The sequence below is a fragment of the Taudactylus pleione genome, unplaced genomic scaffold (genome assembly GCF_031769625.1).
Source record: "Taudactylus pleione unplaced genomic scaffold, aTauple2 ptg000092l, whole genome shotgun sequence".
In the NCBI taxonomy this organism is placed as follows: Eukaryota; Metazoa; Chordata; class Amphibia; order Anura; family Myobatrachidae; genus Taudactylus; species Taudactylus pleione.
This window is the reverse complement of record NW_028284494.1, coordinates 5,139,136-5,162,114: the sequence shown is the minus strand read 5'-3', so window position 1 is coordinate 5,162,114 and position 22,979 is coordinate 5,139,136. Positions and strand designations below refer to the sequence as shown.

Here is a 22,979-nt window from a genome sequence, read left to right as displayed (position 1 = left end):
ATGCTGGATAATTTGCAGAGACAGAGCTCTAGAGTTTATGAAGCATCTGTCATTTAAAGCCCTTATGGGGGGTATCCACTTAGCGATTTAAACAAGCGATTGCACGTTATCGCTTGCAAATCGCGCATGCATTGGGCATGTTTTGGACGGAAGCGACCCGCGATGCGTGTGCCTGCGGGTCGCTTCCGACAGCGACTGTACATGCAGGTCAACCTGACTATCTCGTCAGGTTCTGCATGTGCCGGGACTGAACGAGTGAACATTCAGTCTAGGCACCTCACTAGTTATACAAACGACAGCAGGATTGCAATGTCGCAATTGTGCTCTCGTTTGTATATCGCTAAGTGGATACCCCCCATAAAGGTGCCCACAGACATAGCGATGTGATCACAATCCCACGAAGTGTACGATTTCCCCTGAACTTTCCCCCGGCAGCTCCACGGCAGTCGTGGGCACGATTTGGAGTAAAAAATGTCCAATCTGACTTAAGATCTATCATGCCTCCAGTGCATTGTGTCTCTGATTGGCAAATCTGCCCTACAGCATGGCAGATCTGAAAATGCGATGTACGACGAGCGGGGACGCGCATTGGCATCGTGATTGTGAGTAGAAACTCATGATTTGGGCATTTTTTACACGATTTGTCTTCAAGATTCGCCGAAATCGGGTAAAAAATCGCTGTGTGTGTGCGCAGCTTTAGTATTTGTTGCACAGGCATATTTAGGCTGTATTGTCCTGACACAGGCTCTGAGGATTGCTACACCTGAGGCTACAGATTCCTTCCTAATAGATTTTTATACAATAGAATATGTTATAAAATAGTTTGCTCTTTGGAATAATATAAAGTTTTCTTTGTGGTCAGATATTGGATGAATGTACGTCTTCTGTAAGCACGTTCCCACGGTATCTATGCTGATTCTGTTGGGACTATAGCAATATCGTCAGTCGCATGGATTTATTACAATGTTGTGTGATTTCACAAAACTGTTAAACTAGATCTGTTTAAAGATACATTAATATATTAGAGATTAGTGAGCCCTGCGTGACTCAAAGGGGAAGGGGGATTCAATTCAGCGGAATGGACATGATTTGCGGCTACAGAATGGCAAATAGTGTCCATCTACATGGCATTGTTTTGCCCCACACCCCACCGAGGTGCTGAGGAAAACTTGCAAAGTTGCGGTTACTATAAATGGTTGAAATTGTGCGCAGCTGTGCATGGTGGTGATGCTGGATGGCACATTGCTAGTGATTGTATCTCCCACTAAGGCTTAAAGGTACCCATACCAGGTGCGATATAGCAGCCGATCCGACGGATTGGTACGATTTCTCTGCTATATCGTACCATGTATGGGCATGATATCGGCCAGTGCGCACTCCCGTGGGGTCGTACATTGCACCTCCAGATCTTACTGCAGGCTGTTGATCTGGGGATATGATGTGCGATTCCAGGCAGCGCTATTTTTGTGGGGAAAGGGGGGTGTCAGCCACCTGATCGCGCCTTGTGTGGGGACAGCCTGAAATGTCGGCCGTCGGAAACCCCCGTCGCATCGTAAGGTGCATATTGTACCGTGTATGGGCGGCTTAAGACTATATGACCCTTTCACTGTATTAGCATGCATATCACACAGCCCCTACAGATTTATAGCAGCAGTGCTTCCTCTTAAGACTGGCATATAGATAGATAGATCCAGATTTGACCAGTATGGACCAATGCTCCTATCATTGCCATGTTGCAGACCAGGTCTGGTCCTCCTAACCGGCTTGTGCTGTTTTGCAGCATTGTCTATCTCTTCTCACGTTGCAGCATGTATTGTGCTGGGTTTTGTATAACCAGAAGTGTAGGGCACAAACTCATTGGCTTTACTTGAAATGGTTTAATGGGGAAGGGCACAAGCATGTGTTAGGTTTTAGGGAGGGAGTGGGCTGTGCTTAATTGTTTTATCGCGGCTGTGGCTAATCCTGTCTACGACACAGTTGGGGGGGCAAAAGTGAGGTGTGATGCGCTCTAAAGACTTAAGTCGGGTACACACTAGACGATATGTCATCCGATCCGGCGGACGGCACGTTGTTAGCGACATCGCTAGCAGGGCCCAAACAGCCTGGCCCCCCTCTGTTTCGTCACTGCCGGCATCTGTTGCCGATGCCAGGACCCGCCACGCACAACATCGTGCTTGAGTACACATCGTTAAGTGTGTACCCAGCACTTTGGGTGGATTTCTGCTCACACCTCTGGAGACTGCAGAACGGAACTCCCGTCACACGGCACAAACTATTGAATAGCTCCCGTCACTTTAGACTGGAGCTATGGGTGCCCAAAAATCATTGAATTCCCGCTTTTTTTAATGAACAACCCCTAAATATTTCATCAGTTTTGTTTGTTTTTATTTTTAATATGGGCTAAAACTTTTGTGGTAATCTACCCACGGCCTACAATGGGTCAGCCTTGGTGAACACTTGCTGCTGTGTGGTATTGCCACTGGTTCATGTTTTCTGGAATGTTTGATCAGGGGATGAAAGCTGCAATGTGACCAGACCTACTGGCATGTAAGCGGAGTTCAGCCATGGTGGAGCCAGCTCCTGGTGCTATTGCTGGGCACTGAAAGGACTAATGTTCTTAAACGTTTTTAGAGCTTTTTAGAAGTGTGAAAGATGCACACTGCTCCTATTGTACTGCTATCTAATGCCGCTCCTCAGCGTACAGTCTCTCTAGTTCATTTGCTCTTCTCGGCCGGAGTGTTTCTGCTGCTAGTGTGAGTTAGAAGCTCTTAGAAGAGAATGTGCCTGTGTCAAACGCCCAGCTTTCCATTCACTTCCCACTAACATGGCGTGAAACTTAAATTGTAACATTTGTCATTTTCATTGCAATGTTCATCTGTTGAAAGGCAGGACTTGGCAATGACAATGATGGTTATTGTCCGATACGGATATGTAGAATTCATATTAAGAGATCCTACTAAGGAAGGTAGAGAAATGTGTGTGTGTATATATGTGTATATATATATATATATATATATATATATAATATAGAGAGAGAGAGTACACAGGCGTATATATGGTAGGCTTAACTTGGTAATTTTAATATGAACCCCTGTGGGACCGCTAATTTGCATTCATTGACCATTTGTGATGTCCCATACGTTATCCAGGTATAGTCCCAAAAGAGCAAACGTGCATATTTTTCCCTTTTTTTTTCTATTATTCAAATAAAAATGTATCTATCTCCCTACACAGCCCCATGTGCTAGCCCTCGATCTTCTTTCCTGATTTGTTTTGTTTTCCCTGAAGCAGATTAGCCTATCTCCATTAGAGCTGTAGCATTTTGGACTGCTTCATTTTTTGGTGTATTTTTTTTATTAACTGGCATAGTGGCGGAAATTGTAAGTTTCTGCTACATCCACACTTAAAACTTCTACAGAAAAAAACGTTGGCTTCACAGATTGAGGATTACGAAACTTTATATTCCTGCAATACCTTAACATACATAAAGCAGGGATGGACATATCCCCATGTTCCAGGTAGTCAATACACCTAAAAAAAATAAATAAATAAATAAATTACTGCCGATACCTAAATTTTTGGAGTTACTGCATTTAGCGGATTGAAATGAATGCAAAAGTGCCTTCTGATAGTTCTCCTGTGGGTCCCATTTTCTTCCCAAGTAAATCTGAATTCTGGGGAATAAACCCCCATCCTTTGTCATGCTGTGAGATACATGTGAGCGACCACCATGTTACGGGTGACTATGGCATACAGGTACCTGCAGAAGTAATTGCGGTTTCCTGTAAGAGTTGTGGAAGCTTCTCATTGCTGCAGCTTTCCTTATGTCTGCAGATTGTTGTCTTACATACAAGTCACACAACACAATCTGCAATCCTGTGACCACACCGTCCGTCACCGTTCCTGTCACTTCCTTTGCGGTTATGTTTTTAACATGTTTTTGTTTTGAGGGTTTTTTTTATTTTTGTGTATTCCTAACATCTCCAGCCAGTCATAACTGATTATCTCTAATTATCATTCATTATTCTCACAGGATCCTGATTAATGGTTGGATCATATAAATATTAGTGTAGGCAGTGATGCCAGTTGCAGTCCCTATTTAGTTGCGTTTCTCACTGACCCTGTGGACACTAGTGTGTGAAAATTGTGATCACACATGCTCTGTACAAATGCAAGCTCTCCCCCACCCCGTTCTCACACACACACTCATACCCCCACACTAAGGGTAGTAGTTTTCTCGTTGCATTTTCCACCATGTCTAATAGCCTTCACAAATTTAATAAGATGAATTTCCAGCCATGTGTGTGTTTTGGGACTATGGGGCAACCAGTAAGCTCCTAAATATCATTTTTTAAACACAGCCTGCACAATGTAAGTTAGAAGCTGATTGGTTGGTCATATATATCTCACATCAAGCTTTGATACATAAGCCCTTATATATGTTGCCCTCTCCCATCGGGCAGGGTAGTGAGTGTTAACTGCCAATCGGTAGGCTGAGAATTCGGCATGGACAATTCATGAGGATTCAGCCGATTGCTTCTCTAACACAGGTGTTGACCATTTTAATGTAGAAAGTATTGAGACGGTTTCTTAAATCCAGCAGCCACTGGGTAAAGAAATATGTCCAGCTTTTTTCAGATGGTGGTTGTTTAAGGGTAAAACTTACTGTTTCTTTCATAGATTGGCCACGGAATTAAATATTTCCTGCTGAGAGGAGAATGTGTAATTGCAGGATGAGTGTTTAAAGTGGACAAATGTCACGTGAGTGTGTATAGACTGCACTGAGTGCTAAAATATATACAGGTCCATAAATATTGGGACATTGAAAGAATTTTCATATTTTGGCCTCTATTCACCACCACAATGGCTTTGAAATGAAACAAACAAGATGTGATTTAACTGCAGACTTTCAGATTTAATTTGAGGGTAATTACATTCAAATCAGGTGAACGGTGTAGGAATTACAACGGTTTCTATATATGCCTCCCACTTTTTAAGGGGCCAAAAGTAATGGGACAAACTAAACAATCCTAAATCTAAACTTTCACTTTTTAATACTTTGTTGCAAATCCTTTGCAGGCAATTTCAGCCTGAAGTCTGGAACGCATAGACATCACCAGACGCTGGGTTTCATCCCTGTAGATGCTCTGCCAGGCCTCTACTGCAAATGTCTTCAGTTCCTGCTTGTTCTTGTGGCATTTTCCCTTCAGTTTTGTCTTCATCAAGTGAAATGCATGCTCAATCGGATTCAGGTCAGGGGATTGACTTGGCCATTGCATAACATTCCACTTTTTACCTTAAAAAAATCTTTGGTCTTTTTTGCAGTATGCTTCGAGTCATTGTCCTTCTGCACTGTGAAGCACCGTCCAATGCATTCTGAAGCATTTGACTGAATATGAGCATATAATATTGCCCGAAACACTTAAGAATTCATTCTGCTGCTTTTGTCAGCAGTCACATCATCAATATATACAAGGGAACAAGTTCCATTGGCAGCTATACATGCCCACACCATGACACTACCATCACCATGCTTCAATAATGAGGTGGTATGTTTTGGATCTAGAGCAGTTCCTTTCCTTCTCCATACTCTTCTCTTCCCATCACTCTGGTACAAGTTGATCTTTGTCTCATCTGTCCACAGGATGTTGTTCCAGAACTGTAATGGCTTTTTAAGATGTTGTTTAGAGTTTGCCAATCTGGTCTTCCTGTTTTTGTGGCTCACCAATGGTTTGCATCTTGTGGTGAACCCTCTATATTCACTCTTGTGGAGTCTTTTCTTGATTGTTGACTTTGACACATATACATCTACCTCCTGGAGAGTGTTCTTGATTTGGCCAACTCTTGTGAAGGGGTTTTTCTTCACCAGGGAAATAATTCTTTTGTCATCCACCACAGTTGTTTTCCCATGGTCTTCCAGGTCTTTTGGTGTTGCTGAGCTCTCCGGTGCGTTCTTTCTTTTTAAGAATGTTCCAAACAGTTGATTTGGCCACACCTATTGTTTTTGTTATCTCTCTGATGGGTTTGTTTTGATTTTACAGCCTAATGATGGCTTCCTTTACTGATAGTGACAGCTCTTTGGATCTCATATTGAGAGTTGACAGCAACTGATTCCAAATGCAAATGTCACATCTAGAATCAACTCCAGACCTTTTACCTGCTTAATTGATAATGAAATAAGGAGGAAATAGCCCACACCTGTCCATGAAATAGCTTTTGAGTTGATAGTCCCATTACTTTTGGCCCCTTAAAAAGTGGGAGGCACATATTGAAACCGTTGTAATTCCAACACCGTTCACCCAATTTGGATGTAATTACCCTCAAATTAAATCTGAAAGTATGCAGTTAAAGCACATCTTGTTTGTTTCATTTCAAAACCATTGTGGTGGTGAATAGAGGCCAAAATCTGAAAATTCTTTCAATGTCCCAATATTTATGGACCTGACTGTATACCGTAAATATTTTATAATGATGTGTGTAGAAAAAAAGTCTCATTTTATAATTCCCATAAGGTTTAATGGGGATAATGCTGCTGTTCACTGCTCATAATTAGTTTAATTGGTCAGACGCACCCTCTGTCCAATAATACCATCGGTACCAGATATGACGTGACTTTGCGACTTAAATTTTCTCGCAGAAACCATTTAATCAGTGACGGCATTCTCCAACCCCCTCTAACTTGTGTTGGAAGTCATGCAGGTAGGCACAGCTATATAGCATGAGCCACTGCGAGCTCCTGCAGTATTGATAGTTTACGTATGTATGTGTACATTTTATTTCAGTTTTGGCTCAGGGGCACTTCAGAAATGTGTTATTGAACTGAGTAGCTGTTGCTGCTAGAAATCTCCCTCAATCTTTGTACTTGCCCCTATTTGTTCATAATATACAGCTGAATGGACTGTCTGCATCCGAGCTCTATTCACAGACTGTGGGGTCTATGTACTAAGCCGTGGATGGTGGTAAAGTACCAACCAATCTGCTCCTAACTGTCATTTTTCAAACATAGCCTGTAAAGTGACAGGAGCTGATTGGCTGGTACTTTATCTCCATCCACTTTCTCTCCAAGGCTTATGGGGGGCATCCACTACAAGATCTGAAAACGACTGCACGATTACGACATTGTAATCGTGCAATCGTTTGTCAGTCGTGTGGTGTGCCTGCACTGAACGAGCAGACGTTCAGTGCAGGGTCATCCATCATCTGGAAACATGCTGAGCCTGACGATATCGTCAGGTTGACCAGCATATTTGCACGATGTTCGATGTCTAAAAGACCAAATTGTCAAACGATGTTTGAACGATCATCGGATGATTTTATCGTTCAATCGTTCAACTTTATCATCTAGTGGATACCCCTCTTAAGTATAGTGTTAATTCTAGCACCCTGCTTCTGCCGCAACCCGTGCAGTTCCTCTTTCCTGTCTGGGGTGTTGTCCTGCTCTGGTGCTTCTAGCACACACAGCTGATGCAACAAACAGATGAGATGCAGGCCAGAGTGTGCTAGAATCACCAGCGCAGATAGCGAGACCCCAGCCAGTAAAGAGGAACTGCATGGATTGTGACAGGTGCTGGGTGCTGAATGAACACTAGCTTAGTACATAGACCCCTATTCTTTGCACAAAATGCAAGTTCAAAAATTGAGTGGAAAAAATACATAAAAGCAGAACTTTTGTGTGTGGGTGGAAAATTGCACCTCTGAACTTTTTTCTAGTTCAGTAAAAACATTGCATCATCCTCTGTGTACGTGAGCAGATACTAAAGAATAAAATGTGTGTATGTAATATGTTTGCATAGAGACCGAATTAATGTAAAGGGATAACTTTGAGTCTGTTTGGAAAGGCCTAATGCCTAGGCTTTATTGTGTAACACTCTAGCAACTGTTCAGGGACCGAGCTAGGGAGCCTAGTTGTTTGCATATAAGCTGTAACCTGTTAGTCCACAAGGTGTACGTGGAAGTACAAGTTTAGCACATACTGTATGTAATGTTGACCCTTCATACAGAGAGATTCACACTCACAAATAAACAAGGGCGCCTTCTAGTGCCATACAAATGTGCATTAGCCCCGTACCATAAAGATAAATGTAAGCCATAAAAGATCACCAATTGTCTGTCCTCTTTATCCCAGTTTGTATCTGGAGGGAAGATAGGACAATAACATGGATGAGTAAAGATTATTCCTGTGAAGAAAGGGGGGGGGGTGTATATTTACTATTTCTCTTTCATCCACTAGGGGACACTGGAGCTGCTTACGCTGGGGTATAGAGGCGTGGATAGCTGGAGCTGGCACTTTAAATAATTTAGAAGTGTGAAGCTCCTCCCCCTCTATGCCCCATCAGCCCTCAGTTTAGAAAATGTGCCTCTAGGAGCTGGTCACATCATGCTGTGCTCCAGCAATACATTTATTTTATTTCATTTTATTTTAAAGCATCTTTTACATTCCTATAGGTACCCTTCGCCACCTATCTAAAAGGTGGGGTCCGGGTACCTGGCGCCCTGATGTTTTAACAAACATCAGGAAGGAGTGCACAGGGCTCATTTCCAAAGAGCTCCTGACAGCTCCTTACCGCCACAGCAAGTCTTCACACAGAAGAAGAGAAGACTGTGCTCACCTGCCAGAGAGAGACTACAGGGGACACGCAGTGAGTAAGAAACTGCACATCCCCCGGCTTCTGCTCCTGCTGTGTTAGGGAGGCTGTGTGTAATCACTACACGCAGCTCCCTGCTTCTCCCCTCTCCACGCTGTCCAGCGCGAGCACATGTCAGCGCTGTTTTTAATTATGCATAGCGCGGTAATAACAGCGCTACAAGTCGGCTCCCTGCCTCTCCCCTCTCCCACTGTCCAGCGCTAGCACATGTCAGCGCTGTGTTTATTTATACATAGCGCAGTGAATCAGTGCTACAAGCGGCTTCCTGCTGCTTCTCCCCTCTCCCCGCTGTCCAGCGCTGGCACAGGTCGGCGCTGTGTTTAATTACAATAGCGCAGTTGAAACAGCGCTACATGCGGCTCCCTGCTTCTCCCCTCTCCCCGCTGATACACGCGGTGTAGCGCTGAGGGGGAGGTAATGGCTCATAACAGCCATAATGGTGGCCCTTTGGGGCATGAAGAAGGGGGCGGAGCCTAAATCTGCAGATGCTCTCTCTATACGCGGCAAACTACTGTAGAAAACAGCGTGGCTGCCGATCTTTAACTGTTAAATGCCTGCATCTCTCCCTTACAGGAAAAGTGCAGCATTCAGAAGGCTGGATTCTCTTGCTCCTCATTTCTGGCTACATAATACACTGGGGTTGTAAGTGCAGGGAATCTGATCAGTGGGAAGGGAGTGGGGTGTATCTCCTCCTCTGTGTCCCAAGCCAGCCTTCTGTTTTCATTACTTCTGTTTGTACTCTGTCCCTCTGTGTGTGGTGACTGTGTGTATCCATGCCAAACAGAAAAGGCGTCACAAAGGATGTTTGTCGGTTCTAAGGGTAACAGCAAACTATCTAAGCCGCATGCCGCTGGGTCCACGTTATGTGATGCTTGTATAGCAATTGATCCACCTATGGCTAGTACTGCCTCGCTTGCACCTACATGGGCTGCTGACCTGGTAGGAGTAATGACGGATTTAACGCCTGAGTTAGCTGAGACACGCAAGTCTCAGCCTCCCTGGGTTGCTGGGCTAAGAAAGTCTATTGACACCCTGGTACAGGTAAGGGGTACAGCTGTGTCCGCACCCTCCACTTCCTTACAGGGACCGACACAAAAGCATCCTTTATCGGCTATTCTTCAGTTAGAAGAGTCTGACTAAGAATTCCTCGCTACGGAGGATACTGAGGTAGGGGAACTGGCGGAATCATTACAAAACGATACCCTTCAAGAGTTAGAGTCCACCTCTCCTGGGGTGGAATCTCTAATTTTGGCGGCCAGAAAAATCCTTAACTTACCCGAGGATGTAATTCCTGCATCCCAGGAGTGTGAAAGCGCTCGGCGGTTTGTCCGTTCTCACTGCAGCTTCAACAGCAGTTCTCAGTGGCCTGGAAACAACCGGATAAACGGTTCCAAGTTCCGCGTCGGTTTCCGTCTAGCTACCCTTTTCCATCATCCATGATGGAGAAGTGGGAAACTCCCCCCTCCAGTAGATGCGTCCGTCTCTCTAAGAAGCACTCCCAGTAGCCGGGAGCTACAGTACTAAAAGATCCTTCGGATCGTAAATTGGAGACAACGCTAAGATCTATTTATACTGCAGCAGGTGCTCAACTTAGGCCCACCCTTGTTACTACTTGAGTTAACAAAGCGGTGGTTTGCTGGGCTGACCAGTCGATTACAGGTACGCCTACTAGCAGAACATATCCGTGAGTCTGCAGTTTACCTGGGAGAAGCGTCAAAAGATATCAGTCAGATTAGTGCTTGCATATCTGCTTCTGCTATTTCGGGCTGCAGAGCCCTCTGGTTGCGCGCCTGGCAAGCGGACGCAGAATCCAAGCGTGTGGTAGAGGGTTTACCATTCAATGGCGACAGGCTGTTTGGCCCGGAATTAGACAAATGGATATCCCAAGCCAGAGGGGGGTAAGTCTTCCTTCCTCCCGTCTACTGCACCGGCTCCCAGAAGACCTTACACTGGACCTTCGTTTCATTCCTTTTGTACGCCACATTCCTTTCATGGCAGAGCCAGAGGTGCTCCCTTACAAGCAAGAGGAGGTAGAGGTGACCCACATACGGTTGCATGTAGACAGGAGCCTAAACCAGCTAAAAAACAGATGGCATGACTGTCTAACGTCCCTCCTGGGACCACCTACAGTGGGAGCCCGCCTGCAAAAAAAAAGAAAAAAAATAAATTTTTATTTTTCAACAGGTCTGCTAATACCTGCAGACAAGGCCACGATTCTACAGGAGGCTATCCAGTCTCTAGTAGTATCTGTGGGAGTTCCGGTTCCAGAACGAGGTATGGTTTTTTTTACTCAGACCTGTTTGTAGTACCCAAGCCGGATGGTTCAGTCAGTTCCATCTTGAACCTCAAGTCATTGAACCTGTATCTGAAGATGTATCGGTTCAAAATGGAGTCTCTGCAGTCTGTTATTGCGAGCTTGGAACCAGGACAGTTCCTATTATCCCTGGATATTAAGGATGCCTATCTCCACGTTCCCATCTGGGAACCACACCAAGCCTTTCTGCGTTTCGCCATATTGAAAGATCATTATCAGTTTCGAGTATTGCCGTTCGGGTTTTCCTCGGCTCCCAGCATCTTCACCCAAATCATGTCAGTCATGATTGCTCTCCTTCGGTCAAAGGGAGTGAACATAATCCCTTATTTGGACGACCTGTTACTCAAGGCGAAATCAGCCTTACTGACATATCAGAGTATGATCTTAGATACGGCATCACAGAGGATCTTTCTTCCAATAGACAAAGCCCGGGATATCCGGTTGTTTGTTCAGCTGGCCCTCAGACCAAAGAAGGTTTCCCTACTTCTTTGTAGACTTCTCCTGGGGAAGATAGTAGCTGCTTTCGAGGCACTACTGTTCGGGCGGTTCCACTCAAGGTTGTTTCAGCTGGACCTAGTAACACAGGGATCAGGATCTTATCTGCTTCTACATCAACAGATCCGTCTGAGCCCAGCTTTCAGAGTAGCCCTTCTCTGGTGGACACAATCCACCAATCTTTTAGCGGGCCGAAGATTCGGAGTGTTGAACTGGATCATCGTAACAACGGATGCCAGACTTCAAGGATGAGGAGCAGTAGTCCTTGATCATCACTTTCAGGGTCAATGGTCCCATCTAGAACAAAGGTGGCACATAAAGGTGTGGGAACTCAGAGCGATTTACAATGCTCTGATAGAAGAAATAAGAATTCAATTGCGATGGCCGTCGCGTACATCAACCGCCAAGGAAGGCCTCTGAGTCGCATGGTCATGCGAAATGTCAACTGGGTACAGATTACCTTAGCCGCCAGGATATCCATCCTGGGGAATGGAAGCTTCATCCAGGTGTGCAACGCGCTGATACGTCGATGGGGATGTCCTCAGGTGGTCCTCATGGTGTTATGATTGAATTGTCCGCTCCCGGTTTACGTGTCAAGAACTCGACATCCGCAGGCAGAGGCAGTAGACGCTCTGACAGTTCCGTGGACCTACGACTTCGTTTACCTTTTTCCTCCGATTCCATTTCTTCCTCGACTGCTAAAGAGGATAAAACACGAGTCAGTCTCTGTCATTCTCGTGGCTCCGAACTGGCCAGGGAGAAGTTGGTTCTCGAAACTTCGGTCCCTATTGTCAGACGATCCATGGGCCTTTCCTCTGCGTCCAGATCTTCTATAGCAGGGTCCTTTCGTACACCCCAGCTTAGCGCAACTGCGCTTAATGGGGTGGCTCTTGAAACCGATATCCTGAACGCAGAGGAATCCCAGACAGTTATTCTCACCATGCTATGCGCCAGGAAACCAGTTTCGGCTGCGCATTATAATCGCTTCTGGCGTTCTAATATCTCGTGGTGTTCCAGTCGGGATCTTCCATCTAGGATTTTTCGGTTGTCCCGGTTTTCTGTTTTTATCTTGACGGGTTTGGATTCTGGACTTCGTCTTTGAACTTTAAAGGTGCAGGTTTCTGCCTTTTCCATTTTCTTGCAATGGAACTTGGCCCTCATTCCTGAGGTGCAGACGTTTCTTCAAGGGGTCTTGCGCTTGCAGCCTCCTTTTGTACCTCCGGTAGTTCTCTGGGACTTGAACTTAGTGCTTCTGTTTCTTCAGTCGTCCATGTTTGAACCTTTGGAAGAGGTTGATATTAAGTACTTGTCTTGAAAGACGGTCCTCCTCCTGGCTCTAGCTTCGGCTCGTAGAGTTTGGGAATTGAGTGCTCTGTCCTATAGGCCACCTTACCTGGTGTTTCATGCAGATAGGGCAGAACTCCGGACGTTGGCTGTCTTCCTTCCCAGGGTAGTGTCGGCTTTTCATATTAATCAGCCTATTGTGGTGCCGTCTTTGGTGGAGGACTCTGGATGTTCTACCTTTGGATGTGGTTGGAGCTCTCCGCATCTATGTTGTCAGGACTGCTTCCCTCCGTAAGTCTGAGTCGCTTTTTGTCCTCTCTGATGAGGTTCGGAGGGGTTGGCCAGCGTCTAAGCAGGCTTTGGCACGTTGGATCCGGCAGACTATTCATCAGGCTTATGTTAGTGCCGACCGCCGGCCTCCTTCGTCCATTTCAGTTCATTCCACACGTTCTGTGTGTGCGTCATGGTCGGCTGGTAGGGGAGCCTCCACGTCACAATTGTGTCGTGCGGCAACTTGGTCTTCAGTTCACACGTTTTTAAATTTTTACAGATTTGACACGTTTGCGGATTCAGCATCGTGTTGGCCGTCTTGTTCTGCAGGTGCCGCAGAGCGCTCCCGCCAGTGGGGAAAACTTTGGAACGTCCCCAGCGTAAGCACCTTCAGTGTCCCCTAGTGGATGAAAGAGAAAATGGGATTTTGGTACCTACCAGTAAATCCTTTTCTCTGATTCCACAGGGGACACTGGACGCCCACCTCAGCGCTCTCTGCCTGCCTGTTCGGTTGTTCCGTATGTTGTATGTTTTGGTTATTGTGTGTTCTCTTCCTTTTACTCTGCTTGTTCTCCATCTCCTCTCGGTCTTCATTTTCTAAACTGAGGGCTGATGGGGCATAGAGGGGGAGGAGCTTCACACTTCTAAATTATTTAAGGTGCCAGCTCCAGCTATCCACACCTCTATACCCCAGCGTAAGCACCTCCAGTGTCCCCTGTGGAATCAGAGAAAAGGATTTACCGGTAGGTACCAAAATCCCATTATTTCTGGTTTTTAGAAGTGGAGTTGTTACCTATAGTAACCCAATCAGATGCTGCTTACATGACAAGTAGAATCTTTTTGGTTGCTATGGACAACAATTCTACAGGTTGAGAATCCCATATCCAAATATTCCGAAATACGGAATATTTTTAGCATGACTGAGATAGTAAAAACTCACAAAATTATTAAAAATAAAGTATAAATTGACCTATAGGCTGTGTGTATAAGGTGTATATGACACACAAATAAATTTCATGTATGTACACAAACTTTGTTTGAGGCACAAAATTATTGAAAATATTGTATAACATTACCTTCAGGCTGTGTGTATAAGGTGTATATAAATCATAAGTGCATTCTATGTTTAGATTTGGGCCCTATACTTAAGGCATTTTAATATGGTATGCAATTTTTCCAAAATACAGAATATTTCGTTATCCAAAATACCCCTGGACCCAAGCATTTTGGATATGGGAGACTCAACCTGTACTTCTAAAAACAGTTTAGTAAATATACCCCAGTGAGAGTGGCCATGCCCTCTTAGATTGTAGATTACGGTGATCATGTGAGTCCATGCTTTATGTACTAGGTGACTACCTGGCCTAATAGCATAATTGTACACTGGATATTGACAAGACCCAATGGTTATTTGACATTCTGCCCCAACAGGAAACTGATTTCATAACTAGTATATAAAAAGATAAACTAAAAATAATAATTACAGTTTGAATAGTAGTAGCCTGATACTGATCCAGACGATTATCGATAGCATGGCAATGCTAATTCATCTAACAGTAGAAATAACATGCTGAGACTGGGGGGGGTATATTTACTAAAGTGAGAGTTTTTTTAGAAATGGAGATGTTGCCCATAGCAACAAATCAGGCTCTACTTAACATTAAACTAGCACCTTCTAGGAGGTAATAGCTGAATTCTGATTGGTTACTAGGGGGGACATCTCCATAGTAAATATACCCCTGGGAGTTTTACGTTGTGGACATCAAAAATAATCATTCTGGCAAAGGTTGTAATCTTAATCCAATGTAAGCAGAAAAATAGAATCCTAACACTTTCCAACAGGGGAGACCCGAAGCGTTCAGGGCAGATGCTTGCTGTGACGTGTCAGGCATGTCTTTCTACTGTTCTTACCTACAATGAGGGAGGATGGGAAGCCCCAGCGGTACTCTGCAGAGGGCTGTAATGAGTGGCGGGCATTCAGAGAAGGGAAAGGTTCTAATGGGGTACCTGTACATGGAGCACAGCTCTGTATTGGTGACCGTACTAATGGTGTTAAAGGTAATATTAGTGTTTTGCATATGAAACTCAGATATTCAGCAGGGTAGATCCATCGAGCGGGTGGTGAGGGGGGCTAAGCAAAATAAATATTCTAGGTAGAGTAGAGGCATAGTCAGTGAGAGGCAAATGTGAATTTTTTTAATAAAAATTGCAAAATTATACACTAGGGTTATAAAAATCCAAAGGGGGATTCAATTCTCTAAGCCGAGGATGTAGCTCCCAGGTTATGCGCCCGGACGTATTCGATTGACTTCATTGCACCCAGATCTTAACCCGGGAAAGGCACTTTACCACAACTAATGCCTGGGTTTAGTCGTGGTAAACTGCATCTCCAGTTGAGATGCTGTTACTGCGTGTGGTAACACCGAAACTAGCCACGAGGCACTAGTTAGTGTGGATTTCTGCTCGCACCTCCCTGAGAAGAGAAGTGAATTCCCCCCAGAGTTTGTATAAAATAAAGTATACATGTCACTAAAATATCCACTATAGAGGTGGAAAGAGATCTTTGAGTCACTATTACAGGAGCTTCAAAGACCTGACTGACTTCTGAATTATAATGAATAATGTACATGAGGGTGTAACAGCACCAGTATAAAATGTTACCCTTTATGGTCCCTGGTAATGTGTTACAGGTACATCACTTCTGCCGGTTGGGTACAACATCCCGAACGGTACATCACGTCCAGTGGTATCGCAACTTTTCCCTCACAACCTCACAGAGGTGTGCAGGGAAACTACCCGCAACTGGCATATGTGCACAACCTGGCATCGCGGCAGTTCTCAGCGGCACATCGCCAGCAATCGAATGCCTGCCATAATGTGTTTTGAATCAATCATCTTGGTGATTTCTCACATCCTTATAAAACTGTTGGGATTCCTGGGGGCAGAGTTTCAAATGCAACCAATCACATCGTAGCTTTCACTTCTCTGGCATAGTCTAGAAAATGATAGGTAGAATCTGATTGCTCGGCAGCACTTCCACTTTTTCTTTTTAGAAGTATCGTAAAATCTCCTCAATCACATTTTAAGTCACCTGTAGACCCCCAGCTGTCACGGAACGACATGTCCCAGAATGCCCTGGCATCACTTCTAGTTCCATAACAGCTGGAGGGCAACAGGTTGTAATCATAGCTCTGGTGTGACAGTGCACGGCCTAAATAATTTTTAATATAGAGGTGGTGACTGTAGAGGCATTATGTAGAGGTTTTATTAGCTGTTGGCATTTCTCCCTCTCTTCCCCTCAATCCCTCTTCCTCTCCTAGTTTATTAGTGTGTCCCTTCTGTGAACTCTACTTCACCTGTGGGTTCAGCGGGGCCGAGTGGGCTTAAATTGGAAGATCTGTATTTTCCCAGCCCTATGTTTTTTTTTTTTCTCCTTTATTTTAATTATTTATTTGTAAGAATGGGCTTTTTGTGTCTCGGTACACAAGGGGAAGCCCTTTTGTAACTGTCTTCTGCTGCAAAGGTCACAAATGAAAATCTCTGAAAAGGCTGCAGCATAAGAGGAAACTGGAGATTAGTCGTGTGTTTTAAACTTGAAAGGCAGGTCAGGGGGTGGGAAAGGCAGAGTGAGCAGAGGCTATGCAACTTGAAGGATCTGGCTGATTAAAAACTAGTGCATGAGTTAAGCGCCGCAGAAATGATCAAACACTAAAGCCCTGACCACCTGCAATTAGAATTCCTTTGTTAAGATTCGAGACCACTTCAAACAAGAATTTTCTTTTTTTAATTTTTTTTTTTTTTTTGGAGCCAATTTAGACTATGATCCTGCCTTAACCTCTGTGCCGCCGACAGATTGCAGCGCTCTATCCTTTCACAATCTGAAGTTAGGACCTGAAGAACCAATAACCTATCTCTGGCAAGTTTGATTCTGGTATAAGTCAGATTGCCAGCTGTAGTTGGCAGCCCTCTTCCAGCATGTCGGCCTCTCGTGTGCTCGTTTGTGTCACCGACCTTGTCAAGGTCACTACGTCAGTGTTTGGTTTCGGTCTGTATCAGAGCTGTTTATAGAATGGGATAGATTTAAAATGCTGTGAAGGTGTATGGCGGTTTCCAAACCATTCACAAATGGTTATAAAATGTTGACATACCGAAGGGTCTCATTCTTAGACTGTACTGATATTCAGCCTATTTAGTCAATTAGGGCTGGGGACATCACTGAGGCAAAAAATCTGGGCTCAAACTGTACTAGTCGGTTAAACGGGACGCATGGCAGGGTCTTCAGCCAATGTGGCCCGCATGCAATCTAATCTGATTGTTATGTGATTCTGAGAAACAACCATATTTAGCAATTAATCACATTGGGCACCGCTCACTGATATTACAATCTTCTTTCTAATATACGATTAGAACGGTCAGTCATCATGCGGCACACGTGCTAGAGTGTAATAAGGAAGGCAGCTGGATATAGCTCCATATTATAGCACGGGTGGCATTTTATAGTTAGGCAGAACACCCCTTCTTTCCACCCTTTAAGCCACTCCTTCATTTTAAATGTTACAGAAAGTGGTTAAGACTTTGTCTACAGTATGTATATTCAGATAAACCTCAATGTCTTTGAGCTTATACTGAAGATAAGGTAGGTATGTGCTCTGAGAGATCCACTTTTTGTTAACTCAAATACCACAATAGACGCGTTGAAGTTCTGGCTGATATGAATGGATGTTGTCACAAATTGCGTCTGGAAGGCCAGAATCTGGCCCATGGACATCCTTTGATTGGGCTGTTACCTCGGCGAAAACAAACTATTGAGCTGAACCATAAAAATGTAGTTCTTGGTAGTTAGCAGAATGGTCATTGGAATATTTGACCATGTCCACAGGATCAGGGACTCCTATGCCCACCTGTATCGCCATGTAATCATTGCTGACATGTACTGTAGAGTTCAATGGAGCAAAACCGGGTACGGCTGGCTACCATAAACATACATTTGTTTCTCTTTGTTTACATGTACTGTAAATTTATACTTTGATTTAAAATACCTCACGAAAATATTCATGCCTGGAATAACAGTTTGTATTGTTATGTCTGTTGTGGTGTTGGGGGGGGGATTATTATATTACATTGGTTTGCTCAATCTATATAAAGCTGGCGCGTCTGCATTGTAGTGCAGGACTACATTATTTATTGGATAATAGTGTCACTGGGAGACTATCTGTGTGCCTGCATTTTCTTTAGCAGGCTCTTAATACACCCCACAGTCGTTGCATTCACCCCTCGGACATGACCTATCTTTCACGAAGACCATTTTGTTTTTTGTAGATGACTGTAAAACCTGCACAGTTCCCACCTGCATTAGGGAAACAAAGGGCCTTTGTGTGGAGTGAAAGTAAATTGTGCTCCCTGTCACATGAGAGGGGGAGATAGTTCCTGCTTTATTCCTTTTCTGCAGAACAAATGCGCATTGTGAACATTTCTTCTTGTTGTGGGTTTTTTTTTTTTTCCAGGAATCCGAAGCTGATCGTCCGCACTTCTCATCTGTATATCTGCTAGCAGAACGCTGTAATAAGCAGGCGGCACAGTACTGACTTTGGGGCAGATGTATTAAGCTCTGGAAAGCGGTAAAGTGGAGAGGGATAAACCACCAGCCACTCGTCTCCTAACTGTCATGTTACCGGCTGTGTTTGAAAAATGACAGTTAGGAGCTGATTGTTTGGTTGTTTAACTCTCCAGGGCTTTACATCTGCCCCAAAGCTTATAATCAGTAATGTTTTTCCAGGCAGTATGATCATAAGAAATAAGTACATTATTAGTAATATGTTGGAAGTGTCTGTGGTTCTTTAGAATACCAATGACTATTTTTAGTACTATCACCTCTCCACAATTTTTTTTTTTTTTTCTTTTTAATCTTTTAAAGTACTTGTCCTCTTGCTGTCACCAGTTCCTTTGTGGTTTGATTGCTTTATTTTCATAGGGGCTGTTTCAAGTAGACACAAGGTCCAGGTAGTAGTATCACACATCATATTTCTGCAGATTTATTTAGGTAAATGATCTTTGCTGAGTTTTAGCGCTCACCATGCAGGGAAAACAAGGTAGCCCTGTAGAGAGCATTGTATTTAAAACGCTGAAGCGCTATGCTCTGGTGGCGACCTGGCAGCAATTTCTGAGCTCGGTTGAGGCTGCGCAGTGCTCGCTCCTGGCCTGGCTTCCTCTATACCTCATAGGTCTCCTGCTGTGTGGTCTGAAGGGAGAGCCTGCACTGTACAGCGCATAGCACGCTGAATATATAGTATCCCCTTCTGGTTGACACTGGAATCTGTTTGTGTTTCTTTCTTGGAGCACAAAACACTATGAAATAAACCTGAAACCCTGCTCAGTTTCAGTTGCCTCAGTAGTTCGATCTGTATAAAGTTGTCCCATATCCCGGCACAAACACACAACCAAAACCACTATGAAGTTTCCCCTGCCCTGCAGCCAACGTGCTGCCCAGTGTCCCCCGGCTCAGAAGCGCTTCCTATTGCTGTGATCCCCTGACAGGAACTGCGCAGCTGTTGTCCCTGTGTTTTCTCCGTGCAGAGGAAGTCTGAATAAGAAAGAAAACACTCTTCTTAAGAAAAAAAAAATAGAAAAAGGAAGTAGCGCACTGCGTCTCCTTCGCTTTTTGTGACTTTAACCCCTGCGCGGTGCGTCCTGTAAAGCTTCTCAAGTTCTGCTTTGTTTCCAAACATTTGTGGCATTCTGTCCCTGACATGCCCCATGGTAAGCTCCCCCTGTTCAAAATCTAATTAGCAGCTTTTGAAACGTGAACAGTTGTACTTCACTTGCAAGATCCTGTCACCAGTGCTCTGAAATAATTGCTGATACTTGGGATAGACATGTAAATACGCCAGACTTTGCTGGTTTATCTCATTGTCCGAGCGCCCTCGTCGTGCACATGAACCATTAGTTTTATTTCAGAGTGCAAGATGCAGTGGTCAAAGGGGTTTTGCTCATGAGAGCTTACAATCTACAGAAGGGAAGTGAAAGGGTTAAGAGTTTTGATTTTTAAACTTGACCTATCATTAGGGTCTGCATTAGCTTTGTATGCAAAACAAAAAGGATTTGGAAGGTGAGGCGGGTGATAACTAGCTCCGGTCACCTTAGAGAGCAGGGCAATGGCACCCTACGTCATGTCTTTACGCTATGCTCTCTCCTGGGCCCGCTCCCCTCTATACCTTACAGCAGCCATATCTATGGTTTAGGTACATTAGACCTGACACCGGTAAGCCAATGCTGTTCGTAATCCAATGTAGCTTTATTCAATTTCACCTTTTTGAATTTCAACAAATTCCTTTTATATAGAGAGACTTAATTATTCAATTTACTCATCCAGTTAGTTTCAGTATCAGTTGTTATAACAAATAGATGTTTTCTTCAAATCTAGTACATTTTTCTTTGGCCGATGTTAACGGCTCATTTATACACCGCATCTCGCTAAGCTCCGCTGAGGTGGGGTGGTGAGATTGTGGTTGAAAGTGTGATGACAAACTTATATGCAGAAATAAAATCAAAGTGGTCTCCCATCTGGTATGTATTAAGCTCAATATAGCCCCCAAAAAATGGACTGCAAATATGCTGCATTCATTGTGGCCACAACATGCAGATGATGTTTTCTGGAAAGGTGCTTTTTTATTCTATTTTTAGACCCTGTAAAGTTTTTTTTATTTATTTATTTATTTTTCTTCTTCTTGGTGAATGCAGCATAACTGATGCTACAAATATCTCTCAACTGCTGTATTCATGGAGGGTGTTGGAAAGTAAATAGGTCATGCAGTAAGTACCCAGTGATCAGTGCATTGCACATGTTCTTCATAAGCATCAGTAATCCCTATTTGAAGTGCCAGATATTCTGCATTCTCTGAGAAGGGGACACATCTGGGATTGACCATATCATGACCCCAAGTTTACACAGTGTCAGTATTGCTCTGTGTTTTATGTCATAGTGCTTTGTGTGTGTGTGTGTGTGTATATATAATATATATAATACACACACACACAGTCTTACTTCACTTGATAGAAGCTGACACTCATTCTTGTGTGTTGCACCTTGCCTGGGTGCCCCCAAATCCAATCAGGTATATGGCACGCAGATTATAAATATATATATTTATTATGTGTGCGTTCATTCTAACACCCTGCACCTATCACAACCCGTGCAGTTCCTCTTTCCTGCCTGGGGTGTCACTCTGGTTTGTATCACAGCAGTTTGCTGCACTAGCTGAGTGTGCTAGAAGCACCAGAGTGTGCTAGAAGTTCCAGAGCAGAGAGCGACACCCCAGACAAGAAAGCGAACTCGCGAGAGTGATTTTGCATTATTACTTTTAATGCTCTTTCGGGTTATAAAATACAATTGTTATGTGCATGAGTTCTGCTATAACTGTACCCTCAATATCCTCTTTCATGCGGTACAAAGACACTTGCCGGCGGCGTTTCCCCTTTAAGAAGTGTGCAGCCTGCCAGCGTTTCCTCCCACTGTGTGTAGACCAGTGTCTCCAGTTAGTCCAGAGAGATGAAGTACAAACATAGAGCAACTTCACAAAGCAATGAAAGGGATTTTCTTACAGGGGTGGTTTTTTTGCGCTCTGGGAAGGGATCATGTTTTGAGGCTGCCTTCCATATGCTGGATGTTATCAGATCTCTGGTCACTGTGTCCCAGGCTGTGGTGTGCTCTGGGCATATTGAGTAGATTTGTGTATTCGGTGTTTATGGTTACCATGTTTGAGTGTGACTTATCTGTTTACTACTTGTGGGCCCGTATACTTACTCAGCAATATTCCGCTCCTGAAAGAACTTCATTGACATTGTAGTGATTCAGCCCTGATTGTTTCCAATACACACAAGTGTGTGTGTGTGTCTGTATGTAGTGTTGTACTTGCTGACATACAAAAATGTTTGGGGATGTTTCTATATTTGTGTTGTGTGACTTGCATACGTAGCTGTATATATCTAGAGTAAAATACAGACTGACATCACAATAACAAAAGAAAAGTACTTTGACTAGTTCCCTTCTCTGCTGTATATCAATAATCTGACCTGTGCATAGACTATTGGGAGAGCTGGCACAGTAAATAAATGTGTATACAACTCTTGCATTGTTATGGTTTAGTTTATGCAGGGGGAGGGTGGAGTTTTTCACTTGACCATCAAAGGTGTCTCGGTCAGTTTGGTCAAGGGAAACCCCCTCTGGTTTTGGTATAAAATGTATTCACTATGTTGACATGGACACGGGGTCAAAATGTGAAATGTTGACATTAAGCATGTGAACCATAGGACTGATAACTCTGAACCTAACCTTTAAGACACGCTGACATTGGGAAACATTGAGTGTCCATAATGTCTGACATTGTGCCATTGTCTTCATTGTGTCATCTGAATGTCCATATTGATGTTATACATGTTTATATGACCTTACCCTCCCTTGTGTACATTTTATAGGGTTAGTCGTAATTGGATACTGTTCTAAAAGTCCAAAGTTGTTAACAGAATGTTTGTGGATCACAGAAATTTGAGGTGTCTTTGATTATTCATAATTTACAGTAATGGGTCTATTACTCTTTATGGTACTGAACACTGAAGTGATGGTATCGGGAGCCGCGGTCATACAGATATATACAGCACATATACGTATAATATATCAACACTTTGTTAACCAGATATCCGTCCTTGTACCTTTTTGAAATGACAGCATGATTTATGGCAATCTGCATGTCCCCACTGATTGTGGAACTGCAAGTCCCAGCCTGGTCCTGTAGTTACACAATTGGCTGGATTGGCACCATTTGCCTAAGTCTTGTCTACCATATTGAAAGTCACTCCATGCAACGGCCTTTGGAAGTAATGCTGGGACTTGTAGTTCCACAATAACAGAAGTCACCTGTGGCCTAAGTCCAACTGACAAGGCATGACGGTACTTACTGTTCCTGGGAAATCTGCTT

The 22,979-nt window shown here is 43.9% G+C and overlaps 1 protein-coding gene across 3 annotated transcripts in view; it reads left to right on the top strand.

Moving 5' to 3' along the window:
* MAP3K1 (mitogen-activated protein kinase kinase kinase 1) overlaps nucleotides 1–22,979 on the top strand; it is a 69,487-nt gene that overhangs the window by 20,864 nt on the left and 25,644 nt on the right. The window lies entirely within an intron of this gene.